We start from the raw sequence: 13621 nt of genomic DNA on the forward strand, positions 1-13621 counted from the left end.
ACACGTGTGTCGCTCGGTGAACCGCTCCCCTGAAGACAAATGCTAGTAGTGCTGGTGATAAAATGCTACGGCTACCGCTCCCCCCTGGTTAGGATTTTCAAAAAGAAATCACAATGACATGCTGGGCCCACAGTGCTGAAAATAGAAAAAATGACTACACCTATTTTTGATTAATGACAACTTTACTGTTTATAAAAAAATGTACAATCATTAAATAAAAATCATACATTTTTTTCAATTCATGTGGAACCTAAAATTATTTTGAAAAAATATGCAATGTGCAAATAAATAAAATTTGAAAAACACATGCAATTTGAATCACTAAAAAGTTTCGAATTGGAGGTTTTTCATGTTGATGTGATTTTAAACATTTTTCTATTTTCCTCATCTTCACACTTGGCCGTAACTTGTCACTCCTTCCCGCTCATCCTCCCATCACAACTAAATTGGATCAAAGGGCAAACCGGCCAAGTGTTTGTGCGGAAATAGATGTACTTGCATGTCAAAATAAACGATGTTACCAATTCTGAAAATGCAAGAACAAGTCACTTGTGAAAAGACTAGTTTCAACAAGTACTTGTGAACAACCACTTGAAGGAGAACGGACACGAGCCCAACCACAATATTGATAGACTAGCTAAAAAATGGAAAAAAATGCTCATGCAAAATACGCAAAAAATGAAGGAGAATGGGCACGAGTGCAACACATCTCATGCACGACAGCATGGGGGAACGAGCCCACCATCTCGCAAATCATGCAAACTGCACCTTCTTTCACACTTAAAAAAATAACCTACCCCCACTTGGGACAGACATGGTAAAATCAAGATCAAGAAATATTAACTATGCACCCGAAAAAAACGTCAGTTGCATCCCACGTGCAATTGAGGTTCTAACCGCCCCTCCCCCAATTACAACACACAAGAAACTAAGATTTTAAACCAATTGTGACCTAATTGCAACTGAAGTTTTACCGATTTTGCAACTACAAACTCAAAAAAAAAGCTACCCATTGGAACCTAAAGAAGAAGTAGCAGCCTACATGGAACTAACACAAAATATGCAATGCATATGCAATGCACCCGGAAAAAAAACACTGATAAAAAATAAAAAATGGAGAGTTATCCCACTTGCGACCCATATGCAATGCAACCGAAAAAAACACAGTTGCAACACATATGCAACTGAGGTTTAAACCCCCCCAGTTGCGACACACATGAAACTGAGATTTTAAAACCCAGTTTCGACCCAATTGCGACTTAGGTTAGACACATTTTGCAACCCCACATGAAAACTTATAGTTTAAATCAAACTCAAAAAACTAAAAAAAAGCGGTGCTACCCCACATATGCAATTGAAAACACACATGTGCAAATACCACTTGCAAAAACCGAGGTATAACCTCAGTTACAGGCCGCTTAAAAACCAGGTGCGGTCCACATGGAAATGATCCAACATGCGACCCCGCATGCAAATGAGGGTTAAAAATGCAATCAAAAAGATCTAAAACCCCAAACCACTGATAAAAATAAAAAATGGAGCGCTAGCCCCCTTGCTACCCATATGCAAATGCAACCGAAAAAAAAACAATTGCAACACACATGCAACTGAGATTTTAAACCCCCCCCCCCCCAGTTGCGACACACATGCAACTGAGATTTTAAACCCACCTAGTTGCGACACACATGAAACTGAGATTTTAAAACCCAGTTTCGACCCAATTGCGACTTAGGTTAGACACATTTTGCAACCCCACATGAAAACTTATAGTTTAAATCAAACTCAAAAAACTAAAAAAAAATGCGGTGCTACCCCACATATGCAATTGAAAAAAACACATGTGCAAAGACCACTTGCAAAAACCGAGGTATAACCTCAGTTGCAGGCCGCTTGCAACCGACGTTAAAAACCAGGTGCGGCCCACATGGAAATGATCCAACATGCGACCCCGCATGCAACTAAGGGTTAAAAATGCAATCAAAAAGATCTAAAACCCCAAACCACTGATAAAAATAAAAAATGGAGCGCTAGCCCCCTTGCTACCCATATGCAAATGCAACCGGAAAAAAAACAATTGCAACACACATGCAAACTGAGATTTTAAACCCCCCAGTTGCGACACACATGAAACTGAGATTTTAAACCCACCTAGTTGCGACACACATGAAACTGAGATTTTAAAACCCAGTTTCGACCCAATTGCGACTTAGGTTAGACACATTTTGCAACCCAACATGAAAACTTATAGTTTAAATCAAACTCAAAAAACTAAAAAAAAATGCGGTGCTACCCCACATATGCAATTGAAAACACACATGTGCAAATATCACTTGCAAAAACCGAGGTATAACCTCAATTGCAGGCCGCTTGCAACCGACGTTAAAAACCAGGTGCGGCCCACATGGAAATGATCCAACATGCGACCCGCATGCAACTGAGGGTTAAAAATGCAATCAAAAAGATCTAAAACCCCAAACCACTGATAAAAATAAAAAATGGAGCGCTAGCCCCCTTGCTACCCATATGCAAATGCAACCGAAAAAAAAACAATTGCAATACACATGCAAACTGAGATTTTAAACCCCTCCCCCCAGTTGCGACACACATGCAACTGAGATTTTAAACCCACCTAGTTTCGACACACATGAAACTGAGATTTTAAAACCCAGTTTCGACCCAATTGCGACTTAGGTTAGACACATTTTGCAACCCCACATGAAAACTTACGGTTTAAATCAAACTCAAAAAACTAAAAAAAAATGCAGTGCTACCCCACATATGCAATTGAAAACACACATGTGCAAATACCACTTGCAAAAACCGAGGTATAACCTCAGTTGCAGGCCGCTTGCAACCGACGTTAAAAACCAGGTGCGGCCCACATGGAAATGATCCAACATGCGACCCGCATGCAACTGAGGGTTAAAAATGCAAATAAAAAAAATCTAAAACCCCAAACCACTGATAAAATAAAAAAATGGAGAGTTAGCCCCCTTGCTACCCATATGCAAATGCAACCGAAAAAAAACAATTGCAACACACATGCAACTGAGATTTTAAACCCCCCCCCCCAGTTGCGACACACATGAAACTGAGATTTTAAACCCACCTAGTTGCGACACACATGAAACTGAGATTTTAAAACCCAGTTTCGACCCAATTGCGACTTAGGTTAGACACATTTTGCAACCCCACATGAAAACTTACGGTTTAAATCAAACTCAAAAAACTAAAAAAAATGCGGAGCTACCCCACATATGCAATTGAAAAAACACATGTGCAAATACCACTTGCAAAAACCGAGGTATAACCTTAGTTGCAGGCCGCTTGCAACCGACGTTAAAAACCAGGTGCAGCCCACATGGAAATGATCCAACATGCGACCCCGCATGCAACTGAGGGTTAAAAATGCAATCAAAAAGAGCTAAAACCCCAAAACACTGATAAAATAAAAAATGGAGCGCTAGCCCCCTTGCTACCCATATGCAAATGCAACCGAAAAAAACACACTTGCAACACACATGCAACTGAGATTTTAAACCCCTCCCCCCAGTTGCGACACACATGAAACTGAGATTTTAAACTCACCTAGTTGCGACACACATGAAACTAAGATTTTAAACCCCCCAGTTTCGACCCAATTGCGACTTAGGTTAGACACATTTTGCAACCCCACATGAAAACTTACGGTTTAAATCAAACTCAAAAAACAAAAAAATGCAGAGCTACCCCACTTATGCAATTGAAAAAACACAGGTGCAAAATAGCACTTGCAAAAAACGAGGTATAACCCCAGTTGCATGCCGCTTCAACCGACGTTAAAAACCAGGTGCGGCCCACATGGAAATGATCCAACATGCGACCCACGTGCAAACTGAGGGTTAAAAATGCAATCAAAAAAAAATCTAAAACCCCCAAACCACTGATAAAATAAAAAAAATGGAGAGCTAGCCCTTTCCTACCCATATGCAAATGCAACACTTGCAACACACATGCAAAATGAGATTTTAAACCTCCCAGTTGTGACACACATGAAACCGAGATTTTAAACCTCCCAGATGCGACACACATGAAACCGAGATTTTAAACCTCGCAGTTGCGACACACATGAAACTGAGATTTTAAACCCCCCAGTTGCGACACACATGAAACTGAGATTTTAAACCCCCCAGTTGCGACACACATGAAAACTGAGATTTTAAACCCCCCAGTTGCGACACACATGAAACTGAGATTTTAAAACCCCCTAGTTGCGACACACATGAAAACTGAGATTTTAAACCCCCCAGTTGCGACACACATGAAACTGAGATTTTAAAACCCCCTAGTTGCGACACACATGAAAACTGAGATTTTAAACCCCCCAGTTGCGACACACATGAAACTGAGATTTTAAAACCCCCTAGTTTCAACCCAATTGCGACTTATCCAAGTTGCGACCAACATGCAACTGAGAAAAAAATACAGATCTAACCCACTTGCGACCTATATGCAATGCAATCGAAAAACCTCAGTTGCAGCCAACATACAACTAAGGTTTAAAACCCAGTTGCGGCGCACATGAAACTGAGATTAACCCAATACTGACCCAATTGCAACTTAGGTTTTTACCCAGTTGCAACCCACATGAAACTTAGGGTTAATTAGTTGAAGAGCAAACCCCAATTGTGACACACATGCAATGCAACCGAAAAAACATCAGTTGAAGAGCACATACAAAATGCAAACGATAAAAATCTTACAATGGAACACCGCATGCAACTGAGGTTTATCCAAGTTGCAGCCAACATGCAACTAAAAAATAAATGATATGCAGAGCTATCCCACATGTACCGAAAAACCCTCTGCTTACGCCGCAAAAAGGATGCCACGTGGCTTGCTATCTGATGATGAGACATGGACCATGATACGTCTCCGACGTATCGATAATTTCTTATGTTCCATGCCACATTATTGATGATATCTACATGTTTTATACACATTATATGTCGTATTTATGCATTTTCCGGCACTAACCTATTAACGAGATGCCGAAGAGCCGATTCTTTGTTTTCTCGTCGTTTTTGGTTTCGTAAATCCTAGTAAGGAAATATTCTCAGAATTGGACGAAATCAACGCCCGGGGGCCTATTTTGCCACGAAGCTTCCGAAGACCGAAGACGTAAGCGGAAGTGGGGCGACGAGGCGGCGACACGCCGGGCGGCGCGGCCTGGGCCCTGGCCGCGTGGCCCTGTCGTGTGGGCCCCTCGCGTCGCCCCTTTACCTGCCCTTCCGCCTACAAATAGCCTTCGTCGCGAAACCCCCAGTACGGAAACCCACGGTACGAGAAACCTTCCAGAGCCGCCGCCATCGCGAAGCCAAGATCTGGGGGACAGGAGTCTCTGTTCCGGCACGCCGCCGGGACGGGGAAGTGCCCCCGGAAGGCTCCTCCATCGACACCACCGCCATCTCCATCAACGCTGCTGTCTCCCATGAGGAGGGAGTAGTTCTCCATCGAGGCTCGGGGCTGTACCGGTAGCTATGTGGTTAATCTCTCTCCTATGTGCTTCAATACAATAATCTCATGAGCTGCCTTACATGACTGAGATTCATATGATGATGCTTGTAATCTAGATGTCATTGTTCTAGTCAAGTGGATTTTACTTATGTGATCTCCGGAGACTCCTTGTCCCACGTGTGTAAAGGTGACAGTGTGTGCACCGTGTGGGTCTCTTAGGCTATATTTCACAGAATACTTATTCACTGTTATGAATGGCATAGTGAAGTGCTTATTTATATCTCTTTATGATTGCAATGTGTTTTGTATCATAATATATCTGTGTGCTACTCTAGTGATGTTATTAAAGTAGTTTATTCCTCCTGCACGGTGTAATGGTGACAGTGTGTGCATCGTGTAGTACTTGGCGTAGGCTATGATTGTGATCTCTTGTAGATTATGAAGTTAACTATTGCTATGATAGTATTGATGTGATCTATTCCTCCTTTCGTAGTGTGAAGGTGACAGTGTGCATGCTATGTTAGTACTTGGTTTGGTTATGTTGATCTGTTATGCACTCTAAGGTTATTTAAATATGAACATTGAATATTGTGGAGCTTGTTAACTCCGGCATTGAGGGTTCGTGTAATCCTACACAGTTAGTGGTGTTCATCATCCAACAAGAGGGTGTAGAGTCTAGCATCTATCTATTTATTCTGTTATGTGATCAATGTTGAGAGTATCCACTAGTGAAAGTATGATCCCTAGGCCTTGTTCCTAAATACTGCTATCGCTGTTCGTTTACTGTTTTACTGCATCTATACTTCCTGCAATATTACCACCATCAACCACACACCAGTCCTGGACAGCAAAACACTTTTCTGGTGTCGTTGCTACTGCTCGCATTTATTCATACCACCTGTATTTCACTATCTCTTCGTCGAACTAGTGCACCTATTAGGTGTGTTGGGGACACAAGAGACTTCTTGCTTTGTGGTTGCAGTGGTTGCTTGAGAGGGATATCTTTGACCTCTTCCTCCCCGAGTTCGATAAACCTTGGGTGATCCACTTAAGGGAAACTTGCTCGCTGTTCTACAAACCTCTGCTCTTGGAGGCCCAACACTGTCTACAAGAATAGAAGCTCCCGTAGATATCAAGCTATTTTCACGGCGCCGTTGCCGGGGAGGAAAGGTAAAAGGCTCTCATACTCCGGTCCCAGGTAAAGTACTTTTTCTGGCGCCGTTGTGTGTGTGCTCGAAGCTATTTCCTTTAGATCCTGCAATTGCATCTTTTTGTTTCTTGTTTACACTAGTTAGGCATAATGGACAACAATGAGCTTCTTATTCTATTTCCTGATTTAAAACATGGATTGTTTGATGCGAAAATTAAAAAATCTATGGAATCTTATTTGCATCTGGTAGTAATATTAGTATGAACGCTTTGAACACCATTGTTGATAATGATATAGAAAGTTCTAAGCTTGGGGAAGCTGGTTTTCATGATCTTTTTAGTCCCCCAAGCATTGAGGAGAAAATTTTCTTTGATGATACTTTGCCTCCCATATATGATGATTATAATGATAGTGGTCTTTTGGTGCCACCTACTATGGAGAGTAAATTTTGTTGTGATTATACTATGCCTCCTACGCTTGATGAGAATAATAATGATAGCTACTTTGTTGAATTTGCTCCCACTACAACTAATAAAATTGATTATGCTTATGTTGGGAGTAGTAATAATTTTATGCATGAGACTCATGATAAGAATGCTTTATGTGATAGTTATATTGTTGAGTTTTCTCATGATGCTACTGGATATTATTATGAGAGAGGAAAATATGGTTGTATAAATTTTCATGTTACTAAAACACCTCTCTATGTGCTGAAATTTTTGAAGCTACAGTTGTTCTATCTTCCTATGCTTGTTACTTTGCTCTTCATGAACTTGTTTATTTACAAGATTCCTATGCATAGGAAGCATGTTAGACTTAAATGTGTTTTGAATTTGCCTCTTGATGCTCTCTTTTGCTTCAAATACTATTTCTTGCGAGTGCATCATTAAAACTGATGAGCCCATCTTAATGGCTATAAAGAAAGAACTTCTTGGGAGATAACCCATGTGTTTATTTGCTACAGTACTTTTATTTTGTATTTGTGTCTTAGAAGTTGTTACTACTGTAGCAACCTCTCCTTATCTTAATTTTGTTGCATTGTTGTGCCAAGTAAAGTCTTTGATAGTAAGGTTGATACTAGATTTGGATTACTGCGCAGAAACATATTTCTTGCTGTCACGAATCTGGGCCTAATTCTCTGTAGGTAACTCAGAAAATTATGCCAATTTACGTGAGTGATCCTCAGATATGTACGCAACTTTCATTTAATTTGAGAATTTTCATCTGAGCAAGTCTGGTGCCTCAATAAAATTCGTCTTTACGGACTGTTCTGTTTTGACAGATTCTGCCTTTTATTTCGCATTGCTTCTTTCGCTGTGTTGGGTGGATTTCTTTGTTCCATTACCTTCCGAGTAGCTTTGAGCAATGTCCGAAGTGTTAAGAATGATTGTGTCACCTCTTAACATGTGAATTTTTGATTATGCACTAACCCTCTAATGAGTTGTTTCGAGTTTGGTGTGGAGGAAGTTTTCAAGGGTCAAGAGAGGAGGATGATATACTATGATCAAGAAGAGTGAAAGCTCTAAGCTTGGGGATGCCCCGGTGGTTCACCCCTGCATATTTTAAGAAGACTCAAGCGTCTAAGCTTGGGGATGCCCAAGGCATCCCCTTCTTCATCGACAAATTATCAGGTCATTTCTCTTGAAACTATATTTTTATTCGGTGACATCTTATGTACTTTGCTTGGAGCGTCGGTTTGTTTTTGTTTTTGTTTTTTTTGAATAAAATGGATCCTAGCATTCATTGTGTGGGAGAGAGACACGCTCCGCTGTTGCATATGGACAAGTATGTCCTTAGGCTTTACTCATAGTATTCATGGCGAAGGTTGAATCTTCTTCGTTAAATTGTTATATGGTTGGAATCGGGAAATGCTACATGTAGTAATTCTAAAATGTCTTGAATAATTTGATACTTGGCAATTGTTGTGCTCATGTTTAAGCTCTTGCATCATATACTTTGCACCCATTAATGAAGAAACACCTAGAGCTTGCTAAATTTGGTTTGCATATTTGGTCTCTCTAAAGTCTAGATAATATCTAGTATTGAGTTTTGAACAACAAGGAAGACGGTGTAGAGTCTTATAATGTTTACAATATGTCTTTTATATGAGTTTTGCTGCACTGGTTCATCCTTGTGTTTGTTTCAAATAACCTTGCTAGCCTAAACCTTGTATCGAGAGGGAATACTTCTCATGCATCCAAAATCCTTGAGCCAACCACTATGCCATTTGTGTCCACCATACCTACCTACTACATGGTATTTCTCCGCCATTCCAAAGTAAATTGCTTGAGTGCTACCTTTAAAACTTCCATCATTCGCCTTTGCAATATATAGCTCATGGGACAAATAGCTTAAAAACTATTGTGGTATTGAATATGTACTTATGCACTTTATCTCTTATTAAGTTGCTTGTTGTGCGATAACCATGTTTTCTACGGGACGCCATCAACTACTCTTTGTTGAATATCATGTGAGTTGCTATGCATGTCCGTCTTGTCTGAAGTAAGGGAGATCTACCACTTTAATGGTTAGAGCGTGCATATTGTTAGAGAAGAACATTGGGCCGCTAACTAAAGCCATGAATCATGGTGGAAGTTTCAGTTTTGGACATATATCCTCAATCTCATACGAGAATACTAATTGTTGCTACATGCTTATGCATTAAAGAGGAGTCCATTATATGTTGTCCATGTTGTCCCGGTATGGATGTCTAAGTTGAGAATAATCAAAAGCGAGAAATCCAAAATGCGAGCTTTCTCCTTAGACCTTTGTACAGGCGGCACGGAGGTACCCCTTTGTGACACTTGGTTAAAACATGTGTATTGCGATGATCCAGGTAGTCCAGAGCTAATTAGGACAAGGTGCGGACACTATTAGTATACTATGCATGAGGCTTGCAACTTGTAAGATATAATTTACATGATACATATGCTTTATTACTACCGTTGACAAAATTGTTTCATGTTTTCAAAATAAAAGCTCTAGCACAAATATAGCAATCGATGCTTTCCTCTTTGAAGGACCTTTCTTTTACTTTTATGTTGAGTCAGTTCACCTATTTCTCTCCACCTCAAGAAGAAAACACTTGTGTGAACTGTGCATTGATTCCTACATATTTGCATATTGCACTTGTTATATTACTCTATGTTGACAATTATCCATGAGATATACATGTTACAAGTTGAAAGCAACCGCTGAAACTTAATCTTCCTTTGTGTTGCTTCAATACCTTTACTTTGATTTATTGCTTTATGAGTTAACTCTTATGCAAGACTTATTGATGCTTGTCTTTAAGTACTATTCATGAAAAGTCTTTGCTTTATGATTCAGTTGTTTACTCATGTCATTACCATTGTTTTGATCGCTGCATTCATTACATATGTTTACAATAGTATGATCAAGGTTATGATGGCATGTCACTCCAGAAATTATCTTTGTTATCGTTTACCTGCTCGGGACGAGCAGGAACTAAGCTTGGAGATGCTGATACGTCTCCGACGTATCGATAATTTCTTATGTTCCATGCCACATTATTGATGATATCTACATGTTTTATACACATTATATGTCGTATTTATGCATTTTCCGGCACTAACCTATTAACGAGATGCCGAAGAGCCGATTCTTGTTTTACTGCTGTTTTTGGTTTCGTAAATCCTAGTAAGGAAATATTCTCGGAATTGGACGAAATCAACGCCCAGGGGCCTATTTTGCCACGAAGCTTCCAGAAGACCGAAGACGTAACGAAGTGGGGCGACGAGGCGGCGACACGCCAGGGCGGTGCGGCCTGGGCCCAGGCCGCGCGGCCCTATCGTGTGGGCCCCTCGCGTCGCCCCTTTACCTGCCCTTCCGCCTACAAATAGCCTTCGTCGCAAAACGCCCAGTACGGAAAGCCACGGTACGAGAAACCTTCCAGAGCCGCCGCCATCGCGAAGCCAAGATCTGGGGGACAGGAGTCTCTGTTCCGGCACGCCGCCGGGACGGGGAAGTGCCCCGGAAGGCTCCTCCATCGACACCACCGCCATCTCCATCAATGCTGCTGTCTCCCATGAGGAGGGAGTAGTTCTCCATCGAGGCTCGGGGCATGTACCGGTAGCTATGTGGTTAATCTCTCTCCTATGTGCTTCAATACAATAATCTCATGAGCTGCCTTACATGATTGAGATTCATATGATGATGCTTGTAATCTAGATGTCATTGTGCTAGTCAAGTGGATTTTACTTATGTGATCTCCGGAGACTCCTTGTCCCACGTGTGTAAAGGTGACGAGTGTGTGCACCGTGTGGGTCTCTTAGGCTATATTTCACGAGAATACTTATTCATCGTTATGAATGGCATAGTGAAGTGCTTATTTATATCTCTTTATGATTGCAATGTGTTTTGTATCACAATATATCTGTGTGCTACTCTAGTGATGTTATTAAAGTAGTTTATTCCTCACTGCGGTGTAATGGTGACGAGTGTGTGCATCGTGTAGTACTTGGCGTAGGCTATGATTGTGATCTCTTGTAGATTATGAAGTTAACTATTGCTATGATAGTATTGATGTGATCTATTCCTCCTTTCGTAGTGTGAAGGTGACAGTGTGCATTCTATGTTAGTACTTGGTTTGGTTATGTTGATCTGTTATGCACTCTAAGGTTATTTAAATATGAACATTGAATATTGTGGAGCTTGTTAACTCCGGCATTGAGGGTTCGTGTAATCCTACACAGTTAGTGGTGTTCATCATCCAACAAGAGGGTGTAGAGTCTAGCATCTATCTATTTATTCTGTTATGTGATCAATGTTGAGAGTGTCCACTAGTGAAAGTATGATCCCTAGGCCTTGTTCCTAAATACTACTATCGCTGTTCGTTTACTGTTTTACTGCATCTATACTTCCTGCAATATTACCACCATCAACCACACACCAGTCCTGGACAGACAAAGCACTTTGTCTGGTGCCGTTGCTACTTGCTCGCATTTATTCATACCACCTGTATTTCACTATCTCTTCGCCGAACTAGTGCACCTATTAGGTGTGTTGGGAACACAAGAGACTTCTTGCTTTGTGGTTGCGGGGTTGCTTGAGAGGGATATCTTTGACCTCTTCCTCCCTGAGTTCGATAAACCTTGGGTGATCCACTTAAGGGAAACTTGTTGCTGTTCTACAAACCTCTGCTCTTGGAGGCCCAACACTGTCTACAAGAATAGAAGCTCCCGTAGACATCGGACCACGCTAGACGTCGACCATGCGGGCCTATGGTCGATGAATCATGGATGAAATGCAACTGAGGTTTAACCCAATTGCGACCCCAACTGCAACTAAACTTTAAACCCCAATTACAACCCACATGAAACTTAGGTTTATCCAAGTTGCGGTACATATGCAAATTGAGTTTTAAAAAACGATATGCAACCAGAAAAAACTAAAAAAATGCATAAATATCTACCACACTTACAACCCCCACATGCAAAATGCAACCGAATAAACCTCAGTTGCAAACCTACATGCAACTGACAACATACAATTCAACCGGGAAAAACTCAGTTTAAACCATATGTAACTGAGGTTTAACCAAAGTTACAAAACACATAAAACTGAGATTTTAATTTAGTTGTGACCCACATTCAAATGAGGTTTAACCAAAGTTGCGACCCCATTGCAACTGGGTTAATATCCAGTTTCGACTATATTCAATTGAGGTTTAATTCAAATGCACCCACATGCGATAACTTAGTTTGCAACCCCGCATGCAAAAAAAAAATGTTTAACCCATTTGCAAAACCACACACAACTAAGGTTAATCCAAAGCTGCATTTTTTCCCGATTATAAAACAATATGCGGGAATTTTTGTAGTTACAATGCTCGAAGCAAAAAAAAAAGTATTGGAGGTTCATCATCACATCCATTTAGTACATACCCAAAAAGCTAGATTAAAGTGCTAAATTACTAGTAAAGCCTAGTGGACCTGAGTATACTCCAAAAAATTCGCATCAATTCCTAAAAATCAACATAAAAAAGAAACTAATTAATCAAATGGATTTAATTTTGATTAGATGTCCCTTGTGTTAGGAATAACATCCATAAAAAAATCAGATATATAAGCATTACTAAAAAAAGTACAACAAAAAATACAAGAAAATAAAACTAGGGGGGTTCCAAAAAAATTTAACAAGAACATGGCCCGCAAAAAAGAAAAATTGAAACAGCAGCACACAGAAAAAAAACCCGCAGCCCATTTGGGGACAACAAACCACGACCCATCAGGCAGAAAAGCGGCCCACATAAAACATAAGAAAAGAAACAGGGCCCGAAAAAAGAACGGCCCAAAAAAGAAAGGAACAGGAAGCCCACAGCACAGCCCGACCGGGAAAACACGAAGAGAAAAAGCCTCGTACTGTACGTTAGCACGAATCTAACAGCAAAACAATGGACGGTTTGATACGTGACTGAGAGCTATTAAAAACCAGGCGACTTGGAATTAGCAATTCCAAAAAAATAACGGTTCGGTTTAGTTCCATCGCGTTTCGTCTGTTCCGTGTTTTCCTCGCTTTGGTCCCGCGCTACGGGAAAAACTAGTTTTGCCGTGTTGGCAAAAAACACGGTAAATCCGTTTCGGAACACGGCAAAGCGATCACCGTGTGGCAGCTCACGGCGAAGAGCACATGGCAAAAAACAGCTCGGCAAAGGTGCTTTGCCGTGTGTCTAACTGTCCGGAACACGGCATAGGCTTTGCCGTGTGCCTAACTGTGCGGTACACGGCAAAAAATGAATTGACGGTTTCCCTAGTTAACTTGCGGTGGCGGACTTTGCCGTGGGCCTCTCTTCCAATAGCACGGCGGAGCTAGATTCCAGAAATAAAAAAAAATAGAGGAGCGCCGCCCACAGGCGACGACCCGGCTGCCGTTCTCGCTCGCCGCCGGTCTTGGAGGTGCGGCGCTGGAGGCCAGAGGGCTGCAGGATTGAGCTCGCCGCCGGACTTGGAGGTG

The sequence above is a fragment of the Lolium rigidum genome, chromosome 5, assembly GCF_022539505.1.
Source record: "Lolium rigidum isolate FL_2022 chromosome 5, APGP_CSIRO_Lrig_0.1, whole genome shotgun sequence".
Lineage (NCBI taxonomy): Eukaryota > Viridiplantae > Streptophyta > Magnoliopsida > Poales > Poaceae > Lolium > Lolium rigidum.